Source organism: Schistocerca cancellata, chromosome 1 (genome assembly GCF_023864275.1).
Source record: "Schistocerca cancellata isolate TAMUIC-IGC-003103 chromosome 1, iqSchCanc2.1, whole genome shotgun sequence".
NCBI lineage: Eukaryota > Metazoa > Arthropoda > Insecta > Orthoptera > Acrididae > Schistocerca > Schistocerca cancellata.
Window position 1 is genome coordinate 753,072,741 of NC_064626.1, and position 17,201 is coordinate 753,089,941.

Sequence of the window (17,201 nt, forward strand, 5' to 3'; positions counted from 1 at the left end):
TTTACACAAATAACGCCGTTATCGGTTTCGATCCGATAGGTTCATCTTCAAACTACTGTTCACGTTTATTTTACATTTGGTGTTGTTGACGTTACGTGTTGAAACACAAACGGCTAACAATAATTAACGTAAACAACTAATGGAATATAAACATGAACAGTCGCCTGAAGATGAACCAGTCGGTTCGAAACCCTCAACGGCGCGTATTGTGTAAATAAAAAGCATTATTAACAGCATTATTGCTTTCTTCTTTACAAGAATTAGTTTGCAGAAACTTTCTTACTGGCATCCCGAACCAGTCAGTTTCCTGATATGGCTCTTATAACTTTCTTAATGAAATAATTATTTTCCAATTTGTCACATTATCAGAATGAGATTTTCACTCTGCAGCGGAGTGTGCGCTGATATGAAACTTCCTGGCAGATTAAAATTGTGTGCCCGACTGAGACTCGAACTCGGGACCTTTGCCTTTCGCGGGCAAGTGCTCTACCATCTGAGCTACCGAAGAACGACTCAGGCCCGGTACCCACAGCTTTACTTCTGCCAGTATCTCGTCTCCTACCTTCCAAACTTTACAGAAGCTCTCCTGCGAAACTTGCAGAACCAGCACTCCTGAAAGGAAGGGTATTGCGGAGACATGGCTTAGCCACAGCCTGGTGGATGTTTCCAGAATGAGATTTTCACTCTGCAGCGGAGTGTGCGCTGATGTGACTTGTCACATTATGTTTGCGGTTGTAAGGTGGTTATAATTTCGCACCTTACAATGACACATCTGCATAGTTTGCCGTGATTCACAATCGGAATTAGCTGTCATTTGATAGACTGTACATCATATATATGAATTTTTAAAAAAGACTGACGATGTCACGCACAACTTGTAAATAGTTGTTAACGCCTATTGTATAAAAGGTGATGTACTGTCTTTATTATCAAAATGGTGTAATGAATGATTGCTTATACTAGCAGAGGTTGGAATGCCAGTGGAAGCGAAATGGGAGGTGTAATTCAGGCCCTGGGTGGAAAAGCCCGCACAGGTGTGTTGGTCCTGCTGAACACAGGAAGTAGCCCAAGACGGACGGTTGGTGCGCCTGAGCGCTGAAGCACAATACAGCGGCGGCCGGCCGGCATTGTAGCGAGATCGGAAGAGTAACCGGGTAATACCTCGGAAAGTCTGAAAATCTTGGACGCGACACAGAGGAACGATGGAGCGTTACCTCGGAAATCACGGAGGCTCGGTTATTTCTGAGGATTTTTTAGTCTGAGAATCGTACTGTTGTATGAATTCCTAATTAACGGGAATAGGTATTTCCTCGCAAACTCTCCGTGCTGGACGACAAAAGACTAAAATATAGTTGGTCAGCGCTCGGAAGAATCTGTAGAGAGGGAGAATATTCCGTGGTTTCGAGAATATGAATTGCCTTCTGCAATTACGAGGGAGGGGAGCTGAGCTTTTCTGGGAAGTCAGTGGTGGAGAGAAAGGGGTCTTCCGTTTGTAAAAGTGCCCGTGTTTGACGGTCGCTCAGTGTCAGCCTTTGTCGGTGCAGACGGTCTTGCTGTCTTTACTGTCTGTAGACTTTATAGTCAGTGAACGGTTAGGCATTGTACTGGTGTGAACTTAAACCATTCTGGACTTCGTCTCTGGGTAGGGAGTTGTCGTTGAGTACACCGCGTTCAGTGATTGACAGCACATCTTCTATCTATACCCACGTTGAGGTGTTATCAGAATTCTGTCCTTGTGACTGGGAGTTCGCGTTTCTCGTATGTAGAACACAGAGAGGAGAAGACAGTATTAGATTATACTAGTTACAGGACCGCCTTCTGCCGTCCTAGTGTATGAACAAGGGTTTTTTTTATATTTTGTGGCTGGAGTTCTTCCGTCGGCGCAGACGTGTACAAGAACCGTCACTCCGATGTACCAGACGCAGTACATACGGTGATATTGCTAATCGCTTCGGCTTATTAGGACTATAAAGCTAAATAGCTGTGATCATGTAACTTTATTTCCACCGAGGTTGCACACCACTGTAGATCATCTTTGAAAGTAATGTCTTCTAGTATTTGGTACCTAGATGATGCCAGTCATCTCGCGTTATTTATATTAAATCGCGTGTCCATAAAAAGGGCAGATTTGGGCAACTGATCAGATATATTAGACAGGAAATTCATTTGTGTCTCTTTATGTCAATTGGATATTGATATATAAACATTTGTGACATATGAAGGGGTTTAAATCTACAATAAATGTATAAGCAGAAACAACATTCATCATTTTGTAGTTCTAGTTCCCTTAATCATTCATTTATGTTTTATGGTGTAATTTATATATTAAATAGTAAGGAGGAGGAAATAATATCATCATTAAGAGATCCTAAGATCTGCTTCAGGGGGTAGTCAGACAGGGCAAATCTTCATTTGCGCTTTCAGTATTTTCCGTTGCACACATTCATTTTTACACCCGCCTGGAGTAGCGTCTTGGACGGTGATAGGTTGAGTACCATAATACTGTAGTATGAGAATATCTTCTCAGATTTCTTTTGGAAACAATTCAGTTGTGTAGAAAGAGAGATACGCTGGTCTTTTCTGTGGTGTCACCACCAGACACCACACTTGCTAGGTGGTAGCCTTTAAATCGGCCGCAGTCCGTTAGTATACGTCGGTCCCGCGTGTCGCCACTATCAGTGATTGCAGACCGAGCGCCGCCACACGGCAGGTCTAGAGAGACTTCCTAGCACTCGCCCCAGTTGTACAACCGACTTTGCTAGCGATGGTTCACTGACAAAATACGCTCTCATTTGCCGAGACGATAATTAGCATAGCCTTCAGCTACGTCATTTGCTACGACCTAGCAAGGCGCCATTACCAGTTGCTATTGATACTGAATCATGTACCATCAAGAGCGACGTTCATCATTAATGAATTAAAGTTAAGTATTCCACCAGCTACGTCCGTTTTTTCTAAATTCTAATTTCCTTGTCCTGTTACAGACCTCACGCCAGCCTACGTGAGCTAAAACGCGTGCCTTTCGGCTTCCTCTAGAAACACGGTGTTGGCTCTCCTGCCAACCGACAACATTTTCTCTTGAGAGATATGAGATTTGTCACTTTTAAGGCTTTTCACTTTCCACTCTTCACACGTCTACACCAGACGGATAATGCGATGGACGTCTAGAGCGCTACGGAGCCTCTGCTGAGCGACCACCGCTGTAGCTTTCCTTGACAGAGCAGCAGGGAGAGACGCGACGATAGTGGTTCCCCCAGCGACAACACTGGAGCCGCGTCACGTTTCCTGATTCTGCGTATAGCGTCACGATGCACATATCCTCTGTGTGTCGAGGTTCCGAGGAGAACTAATGGTCTCAGACTCCATTCATTATTGTCATATGATGTAATGTTATAGGATGCTATTGGCAACACACCACTATTACTCTGGTTCGCATAAACGGTAATTTGGATAGCAGGTGTTGCATTTCTGGCGTGTGGCTGTGCCCTTCCTCCAAGGTCTCCTTGACATTATCTTTCAGCAAGATAACACAAGACTGCATGTTTCTCGTACTGTGTTCACCCACATTGATAGCGTTTTCAGTTTCTGTCTCAGGTCAGTACGCTCACCCACTGAAAACATTTGGTCATGGGTTGCTGGGAGACTGGTGCACCATCACTTGCAGCAGGAGTCGTACCTCTGTCTGCCGTCCAAGCTTAGTTCGACTGGACGCCCAGCTGTGTAAGAGTCACTGTTCCTACCAAAGGTGACAGATCTGCGTACTAAATTCTGCGATGTGTTTTTTCCCAAATCATCTACAAATTTAATCAAGAATTATCCTACTATAATGTATACTAAAGAAAATTAAATTACTCACCTCTTTTAGGTACTGTTATTAATTGAAAATGTATTTTCGATATGTCGAAGCATTTAGGAACTGCAGTGGGATATGATTTACGTAGTACATTAGCAATGTGCAGTGTGCAGGGGACACAAAAACTCATTCAAAAAGGAGGTCTGAACAATCCAGAAAGAGAACACTTTCACCAATGACTTCATTAGTGACGCTGTCCGCCCCGGTAGCTGAGTGGTCAGCGTGACAGACTGTTAATCCGAAGGGCCCGGGTTCGATTCCCGGCTGGGTCGGAGATTTTCTCCGCTCAGGGACTGGGTGTAGTGTTGTCCTAATCATCATCATTTCATCCCCATCGACGCGTAGGTCGCCGAAGTGGCGTCAAATCGAAAGACCTGCACCAAGCGAACGGTCTACCCGACGGGAGGTCCTAGCCACACGACATTTCCATTTACTAGTGACTCTTGAGAAAGTCGGATGTACACACACCGTCATCGAATAGCTGCGGCTTATAGTGACTTAAAAGCAAGTTGCGTGCCTGTGGAGTGTCGTCTGAGACGTGCCACTGGATTTACGATTTCGTGTCGGAAACATCACAATTCGTAGAAATCGATGGGAAGTCATTGTGTAATACGGAAATGATATTTGGCATTCCCCAAGGAAGTTCAATGGGCCGTCTGCTGTTCCTAGTCTATACAAATGATTCAGGAGACATTTTGAGCGGCCACCTTAGACTGTTTGCAGACGATGCTGTTATTTACCCTCCATTAGAGTCAACATATGCGCAGAACCAATAGCAAAAGATTTGTACATCTTTACGGTGCAAGAAGTGGCAATTGGCCCTAACTAATGGAAAGTGTGAGGTCGTCCACATGAATACCAAAAGGAAACAGTTACGTAATATCGTACAGAGATCGCGTTGCCACACCAAAGCTGGGGACGCAAATTGGCAACAGAGACATTATCGAGGACTCGCTACAATCCGCAATGACGTATGATAGATGTTCCTGAAGACCACGCTTTCCCTCTCAGCAACTACAGCGCCCTCACACTGAGGTCAAAGTAGAGTCGAGCTAGCAAGAGCTCTCTCCCAACTCGTGACCTCGTCTGAAGAAGTCAGCATCATAGTTGACAGTACCAACGTGTTAGTTGATGGATGGACTTGTTCACTTAAATGTGGACGATTGTACTTCAAGGGAACAGTCTGTTAACCTGTGCATGAAGTGATGCTTTAACAGTCAATAACCGTTATAACTTATACGGTAATCCTGTGGCAAAGAAGTATGTAAAAGAAATTAATTCTTTTAACCATTTATGCAATAAAGTGAACTAACAAAGCGTTCTAGTGTGATGAGCCCAGTTCCAGAGCAATTAAAGTGTTGCCAAACTAACGTAAAAAATGTCTCTGAGCACTATGGGACTTAACATCTATGGTCATCAGTCCCCTAGAACTTAGAACTACTTAGACCTAACTAACCTAAGGACAGCACACAACACCCAGTCATCACGAGGCAGAGAAAATCCCTGACCCCGGTGGGAATCGAACCCGGGAACCCAGGCGTGGGAAGCGAGAACGCTACCGCACGACCACGAGCTGCGGACAAACGAACGTACTTTCCCCTGATCACAATAAGTTAAATTTCGGTTACATGATAAATCACATATCTAAAGGCTGTCAATTCAGTTAAATAGTCAGGAATTACAATTATGAACAAGTTAAATTGGAGCGTTCAGTAGAAAATGTTGCGTAGAAGCTAAACCAAAGACTGACAATATTGGCAGATGACTTACAAGATGCAACAGGTCTACTAAAGAGACCGTCTGCACTACACCTGTCCTTCTTCTGCTCGAGTACTGCTGTGAAGTGTGAGATCCTTACGAGATGTGATTGACGGATGATAATGAAAAAGTTGAAAACAGAACAGCGCGTTTTGTGCTCTTATTATCGCGAAAAAGGGGAGAGAGAGTTACGGATATGATACGAGAGTTGGGCTGGCAGTCATTAAAACAAAGACGTTTTCCGTTGCAGCGGAATCTTTTCATGAAATTTCAATCTACAACGTTCTCCTCTGAATGCGAAAACATTTTGTTGACACCCACCGACATAGGGAGAAATGATCATTGTAACAAAATAAGAGTAATCAGAGCTTGCAAGGAAAGATTTAACGTTTCGTATTTCTTGTGCGGTGTTAGAGATTGGAACGTCAGATAAACAGTGTAAAAGTGGTTTTGTGAACCCTCTGTCAGGTACTTAGGTGTTAATTGCAGAGTGTGCATGTACCAGTAGATGTAGACGTAGATCCCTGTGAGATTCTTTAAGCATTTAGAATATCACAGACGCAGCCCTGCGTCAGTGAGTATTGGTCGTAGTAATTCAAACGACTCAAGTGCACAATTCGACATGTTTGTGTTTCACATTCATTGTTGTGAGGGGGGAGGGGGGGGGGGACTGAGGCAAACGAATATACGATCCGTTGTGAAGCCACTCATTGCAGTGACACGAGCTTATTTCTTCAAAATGCGTCCTGCATAGTGGATCGCTTCAAGAATAAATAAAGGATATCTGAAAGTAATTGCCTCGTATGCTGCGGAAGAGAACGTAACGAATAGCTTCCAAAACGTCATACATTATTGAAATGTCAAATTCAAAGTACAAGCACCATAGGCCCACGGATTAACTTAATCTGAGTGTTCACCTGTTCAGGCTGGAAATGCCTAGTGCTCAGATGAATGTCATATTGCTTAACTTCAACTTTGGTTGCAACATAAAAGCCAGTCTGTAACCAGAATGTCCAAATGTGGGTCTGAGCTCCCTTTCTCCCAAAAGGACTCCGGTGACCTAACTGTTGCGCCACTTCGCTTCGTAATTCTCAGACCGAGAACAATATAGTTGCCTTAACGCACGTCATCCTACGGATGATGACAGGGAAGGGTCTGGAAAGCAGCCGTGGCCATTTCAAGGGAATCATCCTGTTACTCGCACTCAGTGATTTAGGGAGGCCACAGAAAACCTACCGTGCGCACACGCACCGTTTACATATTCTAGGAGGACTGCGGAGAGTAGGATTAAAAAACCCCGCCCTGCATATCCCACGAGCAAGAGAACAATGCAGACGAATTGTAGCTCCCCCCCCCCCCCAACGCTAGTAATCCGACCACATATGCTTTTCTTCTAGTACAGAACCTCCATTCATCTTTGCTGATGGCTTTTCTTTTCCGAAGAGTCCTAGGTAGCAGTCTCTGTGGATCAGGACCTATTCGCTCATTCATTCACACATTTAACTCAGATCAGCAAAATAAAACATAACATTCAACGGTGACTGATAAAGTGCTAGTGCACAATGTTCTCTGACTTTTAATGTGGGGCAATAAGCGGGCACAAAACACTTATAACCAGAAGGCTATCGATGTCTACCAGTTCGGAACTAGACAGCCGTAGCCCCAAATAAGCGTGTACACTGTAAATCTAGAAAGTTGGACCGGAAACTAAACTAAACTTTTCAGTAACATAAAGGAAAAAGTTTAGAAATTTGTGGTAAGTTCCTACGGGACCAAACTACTGAGGTCATCGGTCCCTAGGCTTACACACTAATTAACCTAAGCTAACTGACGCTAAGGACAACATACAACGCCATGCCCGAGGGAGGACTCGCACCCCCGACGAGGGGAGCCGCGCGAACCGTTGCGAGGCGCTATCACGGTAAAACTGTATCTGTATGGGGTGCTACTTTATCACAGGATAGTCATGTCGAATTGTGCTCTTGAGTCGTTTGAATTACTACGACGAATACTCACTGACGCAGGGCTGCGTCTGTGATATTCTAAATGCTTAAAGAATCTCACAGGGATCTACGTCTACATCTACTGGTACATGCACACTCTGCAATTCACACCTAAGTACCTGACAGAGGGTTCACAAAACCACTTCTACACGTGTGTGTGTTTATCCCGGGTAATTATACACTACTGGCCATTAAAATTGCTACACCAAGACGAAATGCAGATGATGAACGGGTATTCATTGGACAAATATCTTATACTAGAACTGACATGTGATTACATTTTCACGCAATTTGGGTGCATAGATCCTGAGAAATCAGTACCCAGAACAACCACCTCTGGCCGTAATAACGACCTTCATACGCCCGGGCATTGAGTCAGAGCTTGGAATGCGTGTACAGGTACAGCTGCCCATGCAACTTCAACACGATAACACAGTTCATCAAGAGTAGTGACTGGCATATTGTGAGGAGCCAGTTGCTCGGCCACCATTGACCAGACCTTTTCAATTGGTGAGAGATCTGGATTACGTGCTGGCCGGGGCAGCAGTCGAACATTTTCTGTATCCAGAACGGCCCGTACAGGACCTGCAACATGCGGTCGTGCATTATCCTGCTGAAATGTAGCGTTTCGCAGGGATCGAATGAAGGGTAGAGCCACGGGTCGTAACACATCTGGAATGTAACGACCAATGTTCAATGTGCCGTCAGTGCGAACTAGAGGTGACCGAGACGTGTAACCAACGGCACTCCATACCATCACGCCGGGTGATATGCCAGTATGGCGATGACGAATACACGCTTCCAATGTGCGTTCACCGCTATGTCGCCAAACACGGATGCCATCATCATGATGCTGTAAAGAGAACCTGGATTCATCCGAAAAAATGACATTTTGCCATTCGTGCACCCAGGTTCGTCGTTGAGTACACCATCGCAGGCGCTCCTGCCTGTGATGCAGCGTCAAGGGCAACCGCAGCCATGGTCTCCGAGCTGATAGTCCATGCTGCTGCAAACGTCGTAGAACTGTTCGTGCAGATGGTTGTTGTTTTGTAAACGTCCCCATCTGTTGGCTCAGGGATCGAGACGTGGCTGCACGATCCGTTACAGCCATGCGGATAAGATGCCTGTCATCTCGACTGCTAGTGATACGAGGCCGTTGGGATCCAGCACGGCGTTCCGTATTATAACCCTCCTGAACCCAACGATTCCATATTCTGCTAACAGTCATTGGATCTCGACCAACGCGAGCAGTAATGTCGCGATACGATAAACCACAATCGCGATAGGCTACAATCCGACCTTTATCAAAGTCACAAATGTAATGGTATGCATTTCTCCTCCTTACACGAGGCATCACAACAACGTTTCACCAGGCAACGCCGGTCAACTGCTGTTTGTGTATGAGAAATCGGTTGGAAACTTTCCTCGTGTCAGAACGTTGTAGGTGTCGCCATCGGCGCCAACCTTGTGAGAATGCTCTGAAAAGCTAATCATTTTCATATCAGAGCATCTTCTTCCTGTCGATAAAATTTCGCGTCTTTAGCACGTCATCTTCGTGGTGTACCAATTTTAATGGCCAGTAGTGTATATTTTTATTTTTATAATTATACATTTTATGATTTTGGTTGGGGTGGCTTTAAATTTGTGGGCTAGCATGAGACTCTTAATTAACATATACCGCGATAACACTCGTACGGACATCGACTGCCCCGAAGTACGTACGATATAATATTTTTTTAAACACAACGCACGACTCACCGCCGTCTAATAAATAGTTTGCGTGCGCACTGCTATTTAGAAAAGGAAATATGCGTAGTCGTACGCAAACTGTAATTATTAATATGGGTCTCAGGGGCTGCTGGTTATTTATGTACCAAATGTCACAAAGATTAACTGAGATATTGCGGAGCTTATTTAATGTAATGATTTTCAATATTTCTTGTTCATTATTTGCAAGGCAAAACTGGACAGAATCTCATCTGCCGTTAGGTGGCCAAAATGAAACATACTGAACTCATTCAGTGCTGTGAATTTTACTAAATGAAATCTATCCCTACTCTTTTAACTTTGAAATTAATGAAAGATCAAAATTGAGAAGTCTCCCGCATTTAGATTTAATATTATGACATGAAATTTTAATTAAATAATACTTCAGCGTAATGGGCGACTAAATCCTGCTAGTGGAGATGAGCTCCCTGCACAACGAAGTTCTGTAAAAAAACTTGGTTAATGAAAATTAATGGTTGCGACAATGAGAGGTGACAACTGAGTCAATAACACACACTTTCTAATAACAATTATAAGTATATTTTACTTAATTACAACCAAACTTACATTTAATATTATCCAGCGCTACAATGGCGGCCTACCTCTAGACGAAACAAAAACAGGAGAGCTGGTTCAGTCAAAGCATTGTCTCTGGTCCTCATGGCCTACGTTACAAGAGATATACCAAAAAACTGTGTTTTGTTAATTACATCGATATTTGTGTTTCGATAATAATAACTTAACGTTCTTTTACTATTTGTTACACATCGTGCAGACGAACTTATTCTTTAGGTAATTTCTGTTTCACACGTCTCATAGCAAAAACTTCTTTTCCCTTTCTCCCAATGTGCATTTATGTGACGTACCTTAGACGGCGCGGCTACCCTGCGCGGAAGTAACATTAAGTCTAAGACATTTATGTAAAACTGCCTTGTAACATAATATTATCGCTACATGTATAGGTATATCTCTGTCATTCTGTCTTACTGCAGTACTTACTTTAGCTCTGCACATAAAGACATAATTTTATGGATCTCTCGGTCTCTCTGTCTTTACGAAGCTTGAGGATTCTTGATCGGCGCAAATGGAGCGTTGGTAACGCAAAACCCTCTGCTATGGGTCAGACCATGATGATACGTCAGAGGGCTTCCATCTTGGGTGTAGGGTTTACTGGAAGATACTTATATGGGACATACTGGGATGAGTTCCCGTTGCAGGCAGGGCAGGGGACGAAACAACGAGATCATCGGTCCAATCGTATAAGGGAAGGATGGGGAAGGAAGTCGACCGTGCCCTTTCAAAGTAACCATCCCGGCATTTGCCCGAAGCGACGTAGGGAAATCACAGAAAACCTAAATCAAGCTGGCCCCACGCGGGTTTGAACCGTCGTCCTACAGAATGCGAGTCTAGTGTGATAACCACTGCGCCACCTGCTCGGTATTTAATTTGTAATTCATTGAACAGAGTTCAAGTCACTTTGTACTTCAGATGAAGTGATATTATTTGTAACAATCAGCAAGCAGTCTACAATTTCCAGATTCGTGCCACCTGTGGCGTATTTGCTTTCAATTATGTGTGTTTCTTTAACATCCTATTTCAGGCGAAGTACTGCTGCAAAGTAGTAATGTTTGAATACAAGCATTATTTGTCTAGATCACGAGTTTGTAAAATGATATGACAGCTTTCGATTGTTCTTGCAGTCATCTTATGATCACAAAATATCGTTACAGAGTGTAACATACCACATGTTGTGCAATTAAGTACTGATTCATTAATGGATTGTACAACTAATGATGTGTTACGCTTGTTGGCACAATCAAAAACAATCCTATCACTTCATAAACTCGAGATCTAAGCAAGTAAAACTTGTATTTTGCAAAAACAGACATAATATCTTATGGGATAACAGCAATCAGTGATTTTATAATGCTACTTAAAATCCGTATTGATTGCAAATTGCAATCAAGACGGATTTTAAGTAACATTATAAAACTTGTATTCGAAATTACGATCGCTTTTTCACATTCTTGGCCATATGAAGCCTTGGGCTCGGGTCTTAGTGTGGCGGTACGCCTTGCGATACGACACGTTGGAATAAAGAGCGTGCGACGCGACGCTTATTTATCCGTGCAACACTCGTCTTCCCATGCGATACGATACGACAAGCGTCAAGACAGCACGAATCTCGTTTCTGTTTCAGCTTCAGTTGCAATAATGAGCTCTTTGAAGAGGACGTTATTGTGACATATACTTTAAACTCAAACAACTGAAGGAAAGGAGAACGAAGTATTGGGTACACCCATGCAGTGTCATAATTATCAAAAATAGTCTGGCTGTGGTTTCTCGTGAGGTCTGTCAGCACGAACACATAAATTCCACAAATCTTTAAGAATGGTGCAGATAGTTTCCGCTTTTTGGAGCAACTGGTATCAGCTACTCTGACAACGCATGGTACAAATTTTCTACTTGCTATTTTTCGCGCTGGGAAGCTACTCATTACAGTAAGGTAAGTTGGTGAAAATATTGCCGTCATGAGAAGTTTATTCTTTGTAAGACCACCTAATATGGTGCTTTATTCTATGTTTTGTTTGTGTGCGTGTGTGTGTGTGTTTTGTAGTTACAAGCTAATAAAATAAGTGTGGCATTTCTACAACTGTTCAATTTCCCGAAGTAATAAATTACACAGCTTGAGGTGTATTCAGATGAAACGCTGAATTTGAAACGATATCAATCACCATCGATGGTGCAGAAGTGGGTGGTGAACTCTGTGTAGGGGTAGGCACGTGTTCGAAGAAATGGAAGAAACTCATGACGTTAAGGAAACACCCGGTCTGGTTCAAATGGCTCTGACCACTATGGGACTTAACTACTGAGGTCATCATTCCCGTAGAACTTAGAACTAATTAAACCTAACTAACCTAAGGACATCACACCCATCCATGCCCGAGGCAGGATTCGAACTTGCGACCATATCGGTCGCGCGGTTCCAGACTGAAGAGCCTAGAACCGCTCGGCCACACCGGCCGGCTTCCCGGCCTGGTCTTTCTCCGCTTTGTCCAGCTGATTATTCAGAAGTAACAGGAATTTGGGTATCAGATCTATTTTACACAAAGTTTTCTGAAATCAGAGTCCATAGACTGAAAAAAAAATCAGCATCATCAGCTGATGACTCCCAGAGTCTTTTCATTTCATTAAGTTTATCATTTCCAGCTTCGGTTTATATAGTCAGTGAACGAAAAACTGAAAGACGAGATTGCTCTCCAATCTGCACAGCCGGCGGCAAGAACCTCATGTGTGGCGCTTATCTGCCATCCCCAAAACAGACAATTTATCGCACATCCTTTGTCGAGATTGGAAAGAGCTATCGCTCTCCTCCCACCGTTAAAACAGTTTCGATATCTTAAATATATTTTTATGCAAGAATGTATAATCTAAAACCCAACCCAAACATACTCTAGCCAGTGTCTATATTCTTCATTTCAAACTTTTTAAAATATGGGCCATAGTTTACTTACTTGCGAAGTATCACACTAACCATGAGCAACAACGAAAATGAAACAGTTCATTATCAAGCTGTGATGCAGGACTGTAAAAACAAAAAAAAATACTTTTTTACCGAATTGTTTCGTTAGAATCGAACGGGAAGTCTTCATGGTGGACAACACATGTGAAACTGAAAACGGTAGTTTTCAATTTTTACGTAAAAAGTAAAAGCTGGACTGGGAAACTAAGTAGAGAGATAGATGTAGCTTTGCTTCATTTACACAAAACACATTTTTTCGATGTACTTCTGATGACTCGATATTTGTATCATTCGATAGAGTTTTGGGCAGCAACCAGCCCACCGTGTGCCGCCGATCAATACGATATACTCGTCGGTGTGGTGTCGCAGTAGTCCCAGTTAATTCGCTTCAGCTTCTTTCCTATGAGCTCCACCAATGCGGGTAGCTTCTACGCTATATCGCAAGTCGCATCACTTATCGTATTGTATACCGTATCGCATCAATGAGAACCCCACCTTATAGTAAAGTGTGATTTGAAGTCATTGCTCACATTCACTTGCAATATTTAACCACGCAGCCTAAAAAAAAAAATAAAAAAATGGTTCAAATGGCTCTATGGCTCTGAGCATTATGTGACTTAACCATCTTAGGTCATCAGTCCTCCTAGACTTAGAACTAATAAACCTAACTAACCTAAGGACATCACATACGTCCATGCCCAAGGCAGGATTCGAACCTACGACCGTAGCAGCAGCGCGGTTTGGGACTGAAGCGCCTAGAACCGCTCGGTCGCAGCGGCCGGCTCGCAGCCTAACATAGTTTGCACTCAGTGATGGTGATAAACAACTTCCTTACACGTGTGTTAGGTTCTGACATCCTGTGGTCTTGTTTAACCATTTTTCCTATGACTACATCATCGTTACAAATGGTTTTGAAGAGGCTGTAATTCATTGCATTTCTTATCGTCATATTGTTACGAACTGTCTGATCGTGATGAGAAAGCAGCGGTTTTTGGCCAATTGCAATATTAACGTGAATATACATGTTGTTCTAAGAGCTATGTGTTGGTAAAAATTTCATTTGTAATTTTTACACGTATGAAATATGTTTTATGTTGTTGTTGTATTGGATGTGATTACTTTCACTTAACGTAGATGTCGAAACAGGTAATGAACATGTATTGGATTAATTTGAGCTGCCACTTTCTGACCACATATTATTGACTTTCGTTGTACTTATTTCAGTTGGGGTTTCCAGTACAATATCAACTTACTTTTCTTTGAATATGTGCTTATGAACAGGAAGCGACAGTTTCTGCTCTAACTTCGGCCGGATTCCTATCGTTCCTCCCCTTCATTACCTGTCGGGTAAGCACATCACAGCATGGTGACACAGGTGTCGCTAATCAGAATCGCGGATGGATTCGTTGCGCAACTATTTTTTTTTTATTATTCGCTGTAAAATCTCACACGTCCAGAGATTCTTGTAGGTCTGGTATGAACTGAATTCGTTTCCAGGCTTTTAGTAATATAGTCGATGCCAGAGTGGAAGTTTCGTCCGCCGCTCGTGGTCTCGCGGTAGCGTTCTCGCTTCCCGAGCACGGGGTCCCGGGTTCGATTCCCGGCGGGGTCAGGGATTTTCACCTGCCTCGAGATGACTGGGTGTTTGTGTTGTCCTCATCATTTCATCATCATCCAGGAAAGTGGCGAAATTGGACTGAGCAAAGATTGGGTAATTGTACGGGCGCTGATAACCACGTAGTTGAGCGCCCCACAAACCAAACATCATCCCTCAGAGTGGAAGTTCTAGAGCCATTCAGTCTGTTTTACATTGATTGTAAATGTTTGTTTTGTGAAATTGCATATGAGCTTTGTCTTTAGTCAGTGATATGCACCTACTTTAAGTGAAGTGTTCACAACTTGCGACATGGTCGCGAATCGAAGAGAGATTCAGAAAATGTACGAGTAGAATAAATTTCTTTACTTCCGTATACAATCACAAACTTGTTAGGTCCCCAGACTACCGGTTTCGCACAGCAATGACGCTCTTCAGATCTGTTTTAAAAAAATGTCCTAGTATAACGGAGCCATAATATTTATCTTTCGACGACGCTATTATGGCTCCACACGTTTTTAAAACAGATCTGACGATGGTCATTGCTGACCGAAACCGATAGTATGATGACCTAACAAGTTTGTGATCACAGGCGGAAACAAAGAAATTTAGTAAGTGCGGTGTTTCTGCAAACAGCTGATTGATGTATATGAACCAAAGTTCATGATTAAGCCCACTCATACACATTGCACAGGATAGTAAACTCAGGTCTGAGAGCACATATTTACCTCAAACATGACCAGTTGGCTTTTAGTGCAATACATAAGAACAGAAGAGGAAAGAAACAACATTTATTGTGATACCTCATGCGGCGAGGCGGCGTTTTACTCTGCTGTGCGGGATGCGTATTAGAAATTCACCTACCTCAGAACTGCGTCTGCTCGATGTCCATTCACTTGGCAACGCAGATACTTACAAGATGAACTAAAAGCAGCGTTGATAAAAAACACCATCTAATATCTACAATTACTGAGGCCGCGCGAGTCTAGTAATGAAATAAAGTTCTGTAGAAAAACAGTCAATAAAAAAATTTATCGGTTGGTGAGATAATGGATTGGCTTCTGGAAAATAATGTCCGAAATTTCCACACAAAAATGTTTATTTGTTCGTATAACCAAAGAAACGGTTGTATTCAGTCCACATTTAAACTATTGGTTATTTTCATCAAGTTCACAATTCATACACTCATTTCGCACGCACAGCAGCCAGAAATCTGTCCAAATCCGACCCGAGTTACGCAACATTTCCACAGTCATTAATTCCACCACTAACATGAGTTATTACATTCGGTCCTTCTCTTGGATTTCGAAAAAGGAATTGCTCGCCAAAAACGCTCAGTGGTTGAATACTGTAACATGCCACACAGATGCTATGAAGGCCAAATTTTCACATGCGAATATCATTCCAACAAAACAGTTCCAAAACTTCCAAACTTCACAAAACTATCTGTAACTACATCAGTGTTAGTCACGACACGTATCAAACACGAGGAACTCAATATTCCTTCATTATACACATTATTTTGTCTGGCACTAGTAACATGACCGTCCACGTTCAAAGCTAGCGAGTGACTTCCTTCTTGCAGCCTCACTCCCAGTATAACTATCAGGTAACGAGCGGGAACCGTCTCAATTCTGATTGGCTAACCACACTCGCTGCCAATCAGAATGCTCCCTCATGATCATACTCGCGCCAAAACTGGCCTGCACCAATCCTTACATACAGACTCATCTACGTCATTCTGATATACAAATATTAAATTAATGTTTAATAAACGAAAACGAAGAGGCAATAAATCTGGAAATATCCTTTAGATACAGATAATACTCCAGCTGACTTTCTGGCTACTCTGTTACAATAGCAATCACACCTAGACATACGTCATCAGCAAAGTGGGTAAATTCCCTATGAACATTTTCCCACGACAGGCTTGCGTAATTCTCGCAGGTTACTTAAGACGGTATATAATGCAACATTAAAGTTTGACGAATGTCCCACGTAAACACTCTAATTCACTCACATATATACCCACAACAATATTAGACACCAATAATAATTTTGTCTGATTTTTGTATTACCGAAACGAAAAATAATTAAAGTTTTAAATCTGAAAATCTCAGTTAATTAATTCTGCACACTGAAAGTTCTGTTTAGGTTTTCAAATTATATTTCTTAACTGAATTTAGTTTCCTAAGTGACGGTTTTTGACTTTTTTAGCAATTTTTTCTGTCTCTAAAACTATGATAGTTATGAAGATGAAATTTGGATACAATATCAAAAGGTAGTGTACAGATTTCGAAAATGATTGAATAATATTTAATGTCATTTATTTACGTTCTTATAGGTGGTTAACGTACGCATCCAGTAAGAGACATTGGATAGCTTTCCCACGGCAGGTAGTGTGACAGATGGGCATGTGTCTCCCGGTTAGGCCGGCAGATGTCAGCCCCTAAACTTAGATGCAGCTAGCTATCCTAAAACAAACATTCGCTCAGAACAAACTTGCGACACTACACTCAGTTTTACAACATATGTACCCCCTGATTTGAAAAGGAAACGATCGAAGAGAAGCAGATGAGTGCAGGCATGTATTCTCTGTAGGTTTCTCCTGCTGTGAGAGTGCCTCCAGGAGGTCACAAATAAGAGGGCTATCAGGTGCTGCCACCAGCTTGGTGTACTGGCTTAGCGAATACTGGGAGCTCT